Source organism: Sander vitreus, unplaced genomic scaffold (assembly GCF_031162955.1).
Source record: "Sander vitreus isolate 19-12246 unplaced genomic scaffold, sanVit1 ctg216_0, whole genome shotgun sequence".
In the NCBI taxonomy this organism is placed as follows: Eukaryota; Metazoa; Chordata; class Actinopteri; order Perciformes; family Percidae; genus Sander; species Sander vitreus.
This window is the reverse complement of record NW_027595408.1, coordinates 302,556-307,855: the sequence shown is the minus strand read 5'-3', so window position 1 is coordinate 307,855 and position 5,300 is coordinate 302,556. Positions and strand designations below refer to the sequence as shown.

The window sequence follows — 5,300 nt, the reverse complement described above, 5'->3', positions numbered from 1 at the left end:
CAACAGCTATGACATGCATGCTGCTCATTCTGTGTAATTTAATCTGTAATTGAAAGGAACATGTTCAAAATAATAGCAGTGTTGTGTTCAATTAGTGAGGTGATTGATTCTGTGAAGAAACAGGTGTCAGTTATGGCCCATATTTAAGGAAGGAAGGAAGCAAATGTTGTGCATGCTGGTTAAAGTGCATTTCACACTGAAATACTCAGCAAAATGGGTCGTTCCAGACATTGCTCTGAGGAACAGCGGACTTTGATTAAAAAGAAAACATATAAAGAAGTGCAGAAAATTATAGGCTGCTCAGCCAAAATGATTTCAAATGCCTTGAAATGGTATCCAAAGCCTGAACGACGTGGGAATAAATGGTCAACTACCAATCGAATGGATCAAAGAATAGCCAAAATGGCAAAGGCTCAACCAATGATCAGCTCAAGGAAAATCAAAGAAGACTTAAAGTTACCTGTGAGTACTGTTACGATCAGAAGAAGGCTATGTGAAGCAAAGCTATCAGCTAGAAGCCCCTGCAAAGTCCCATTGCTGAAAAAAAGACTGAATAGGTTGAAATTTGCCAAAGGACACATTGACTGGCCAAAGGAGAAATGGGGCAACATTCTGTGGACTGATGAGAGCAGAATTGTTCTTTTTGGGTCTAGGGGCCGCAAAAAGAACAAAGACCCCCATGCACTGAATTCAAGCCACAGTACACTGTGAAAACAGTAAAACATGGTGGTGCAAAAATCATGTTATGGGGCTGTTTCTCATACTGTGGTGTTGGGCCTATTTATCACATACCAGGGATCATGGATCAGGATACATCAAAATACTTGAAGAGGTCATGTTGCCTTATGCTGAAGAGGAAATGCCTTTGAAATGGGTCTTTCAACAAGACAATGACCCAAAACAAACCAGTAAGAGAGCAAAGTCTTGGTTCCAGATGAACACGATTGATGTTATGGAGTGGCCAGCCCAATCCCCAGACCTCAATCCCATAGAAAATGTGTGGGGTGACATCATAAATGCTGTTTCTGAGGCAAAACCCAGTAATGCAGAGGAATTGTGGAATGTAGTTCGATCGTCCTGCACTGTAAAACCTGATAAGTTCACAGTACTCAAAATATTTGACGTAACTGATTACTCGAAAATATTTAAGTAATGCTTTTTTTTACTTCAGCTTTGACAGTCAATTAAATAAATGGGGAATTTCTTTTGTGAATTATTTCTAGGCTTAAGTACTTGTGAAATATGCAGATGATGTTTAATATGACACTGCAGAAGGAAAGGACAATTCTCTGTTCTCAGCTGAGGTGGACACATTACTGCTGCAGTGTTTACCATTGCGCTACATTGTCGCATACATTAGCCTAGCAGCTAGTTTCCTTGCAGTTGAATTTTAGCCTGCATGCATGTTTTTGTAGCCTAAAACAGCAACTTATATTGGTAGAGAGATAAACAAATTAAACTGCCCAGTCACTCTGTTCCCTCTCTGCTCAACTCAGCTGCTAGACCTTTGTGCTGCTAGAGTGCTATGCTCTAGGCAAACCTTTTTTTAAACTTTATTGACATGGAGCTTTCTGAATGGTCTGTGCAATATATCAAAGGAGAGAAAGCAGCATGCCCGTGTATGACAGCAAAACAATTTGCAGAATTCAACTTTAATGAGTTTTGCTTCATTATTGAACAACTAAATGTGAAAAAAGAGATGTCACGTTCATAATCAAGACTCCTTTTGATCCTGCGGTTTGGGCGAAGGCTAGCATCACTGTCAGTGTCACTTTCGGAAGTGTTATCCGGAATGCAATCATCTGCACTCTCTGATATGGATTCATCAATCATCAAATCTTCAAGGTCTGTATCTTTCATCTAAAATAAAAAAAAAATTAAGTAATCAGAAATATGTATAATAGCAACAACTAGTTAATTGATGAGTACATAGAAATAACTAACCATTTTAAAGTGCTCATATTATGCTTTTTGGCTTTTCCCTTTTCCTTTATTGTTATATATAATTTTGTGCACATTATAAGTTTACAAAGTGAAAAAGCCAAAAGTCCCCCCCAAAGGGACTTACCATCTTCCAGAGAAAACACCGTTCACAAACTGCTCCAAACAGCTCTAATGTAGTCCAGCCTTTACTTCCATGACAAACGTGCGTCACTTTGTAACACGTTATAATGCTTGCCTAGCTGCTAGCGTGGCACGCCCTCATACTCTGCTTCTGACTGGCTAGTAGTCCTTAACTAGCTACTGCACATGTGCTACTCCCTACAAAGATGGAACAGAAGCGCAATGCCTCGCTCTGTAGCTAAAATGGAGAGCTCAACACAGGGTGAAAAGAGAAGCTGCAACAATGTACAGTACAACAACAATAGTGTTTTTGAAAATTAAGCCACATGAACCTATTCTGGTACAACCTCTAAATACAATTACGAACCTTTAACTAACTTTAATAATTAATTGATTGTCATTTTTCAATTCAGACAATAAAGGGGTAAAGGACTGGACTTGAACTTTAGGTTCTGATTAGAACAGGGTTCTTCTTCTCCTCCAGTGGCTTCAGATGTAAGGATATTACTGTCAAAGGTTATGTTGTCTGGCGTTTTGATGTCACAGACAGGGGAACTCAATGAGAGAGAGATGTCACGTGTATAATCAAGACTCCTTTGGATCCTGCAGTTTGGGTGAAGGCTAGCATCACTGTCAGTGTCACTATCACAAGTGGTGTCTGGAATGTAATCATTTGCACTCTCTGATATGGATTCATCAATCACCGAATCTTCAAGATATGCGTCTTTCATCTAAAATGAAAAAAATACAGTCATCAGAATATGTAGAATAGCAACAATTAGTTATATAATGAGTACATATAAATAACTAAGAGTTTTGACAATCAAGTAATTGTCATTTTTCAATTCAGAAGTCTGAAGTGATGAACATGAATGTACCTTTCTTTCTGGCCAGCCAAGCCCTGTCTGTTATCACACAACTCAAACCCAACAGGCTTTGTGGGGACATTTTACACACAATGTCACAGTTCCTTATGGGGACCAGTGTGGTCCAAAATGTTTCACACACAGTTTCTATTTAGAAACTGACCAAATGTGTGCTGTGGGGACGTCGTAGGTGTCCAGAAAACACTGATAATAAACCAAGAAAAAAGACCCTCCTGAAGGTTAAGATCTGCCCTAAGTAGCCTACTGTACTTCCACAAACCTTTATAGATGCATTACATTAAACTGTTGAGTGTACTAATTCATATTAAAGCACATGACATTACACTTCCTTCCTCTTTGTAGCTACTTAAGACATCAAAAATACCAAAACCTGACATAAAGAGACTGTAGAGTGAAATCTGAAGTGATTACAATGAATGTACCTTTTGATGAGTTTTGTGTTGACCAGTGACATCAATCTGATTGTCCCGACAGGGGCGAAGGTTTGGACCTGTCCATGGAAATTCTGTCAGTTGTAATGCTGGTCGTCTGTAAAAACATATTTTATAGTGACAGTGTTTTAGAATATGAAAGTAAAGACAAATAAATGATCAATTTGATGTAAACACTGCATAATATATAATCAATATGGACCTCTTGTTCAGACACAAGCTTTAAGATGAGATGCATGCAAACATACACCAGACTTCTGAGAAATCAATCAAAGTAAAGTATTTGTTTCTGGCCAGCCAAGCCCTGTCTGTTATCACACACAGTTTCTACTCAAAGACTGACCAAATGTGTGCTGTGGGGACGCCGTCAGTATCAAGAAAACACTGATGAAGAACTAAGAAAAAAAACCCTTAGCTGATTAAGACAACACAACTACAAAAAATAAAGAGACTAGAAATCTGAAGTAATGAACATGAATGCACAAATCCAATCTGATCACTAACAAATAACAGTGCAGGAACTCTTGTTAAAAATATCTGATTTACTGCAGTCTGAACATACTTAACAACAGCTTAGATTGATATCTTCTTACATATGCTAATAGCTGGTCTACAGCACAGCAATATAACGTTCATACAAGTATTTATTGTTGTGAATACTCACGTTTCCTTTAACAGGTGCTTGCAGCCATTATCCACCTGAGCACATGTTGGCAACACAGCTCGGACGAGAGAAAACACACAGCAACAGTTGTTTCCGTGAATAACTTTAACTCAGTTAAACCCTCAGAGGGTTTCTTTTATCTTCATCAATAACTTACACCACTTTTTAGCAACACACTGGTCGAATGTATTCCTCCTTTTGCCTCAATTCCATCAGCATGCTTTGACGGAAGCTAACTGTTATGTTTCCCTACGTAAAAGTACATTTGACTTCCTTTGGGATTTCAAATTAAAAGCCCCAAAACGGAAGTTACAGTCTCTTTTATATTTTCATGTAAAATAAAGCCGCTATTTTAATCTGCCCTGTGAAATTTGGTCATTAAAAATTACTTTATTATTTTAAATTATTTTTTAAAGTACCTTTGTCAAAAGCATCAGTTTAACTTAAAATGTAGTACTTCATACATTCACTCAAATATACATCATTGCAAATACTGATCAGGAATTCATCACAGCAAAATAATAAAACACATTCAAAAAAAGATATAAAATCAACACACAATAATCAGTCAGACTAAATAATTAACAGTGTCTTTTTAGTTTGCATTCAACACCTTTACAATGAATTGTTAGGATTAGGCTAACTATCCTGTAGACGCAGAGTCTGGGCTTCAATTAGTTTATTGCATACTAGCTATAATGCAAACTAATTTGAGCTAATTAACCTATTTTGAGCACTAAACACTGGTTATATTGGTTTGTCATATGCCTACAAATAACCGACTACCACAAATAAATTCAAATTCACTTACCTTGTGTTTCACTATAGTTTCTCTGTACAAATCATTAGCCCAATAGCTGGCATCTTCTGCAAACAATCTTTCTCCAGCATGTGAATTATGACCTTTAAGGCGAGACACGGCAGGCAAAAACAGTTTTTTTTTACTGGTCAATTCTGAGATTTTGAGCTATTTGTCTTCAATAACATGTCTTCTTTCAGACTGACTGACAAAAAGTCAAAAATACATATTTAGGTCTTTATTTTACTACACTTTGTCTGTTTGCATCTGTAGATTTCTCCTAAATTCAACAAAAGTTGGCGTTATAAATCATCACGCTGCTCGGCGATGACTGTCTGCACCCTGTCATCACATGTTTAATTTGTCTTTATTGTGCAGGGACAGGGCTTAAAGTTAGCATGCAGTAGATCCAAAGAATCATGGGTTCTGTAGCAGTTTACTACTAGAGGTGCAGT

At 37.5% G+C, this 5,300-nt stretch overlaps 1 long non-coding RNA gene across 1 annotated transcript; it reads right to left on the bottom strand.

The window, feature by feature from the left end:
• Positions 1-2,315: 2,315 nt before the first annotated feature.
• LOC144513345 (uncharacterized) lies at positions 2,316-4,300 on the bottom strand. Its single transcript, XR_013501115.1, has 3 exons — positions 4,047-4,300; positions 3,374-3,479; positions 2,316-2,795 (listed from the first exon to the last, which is right to left on the bottom strand). It is a non-coding gene; the product is annotated as an uncharacterized LOC144513345 (long non-coding RNA).
• Positions 4,301-5,300: the final 1,000 nt, after the last annotated feature.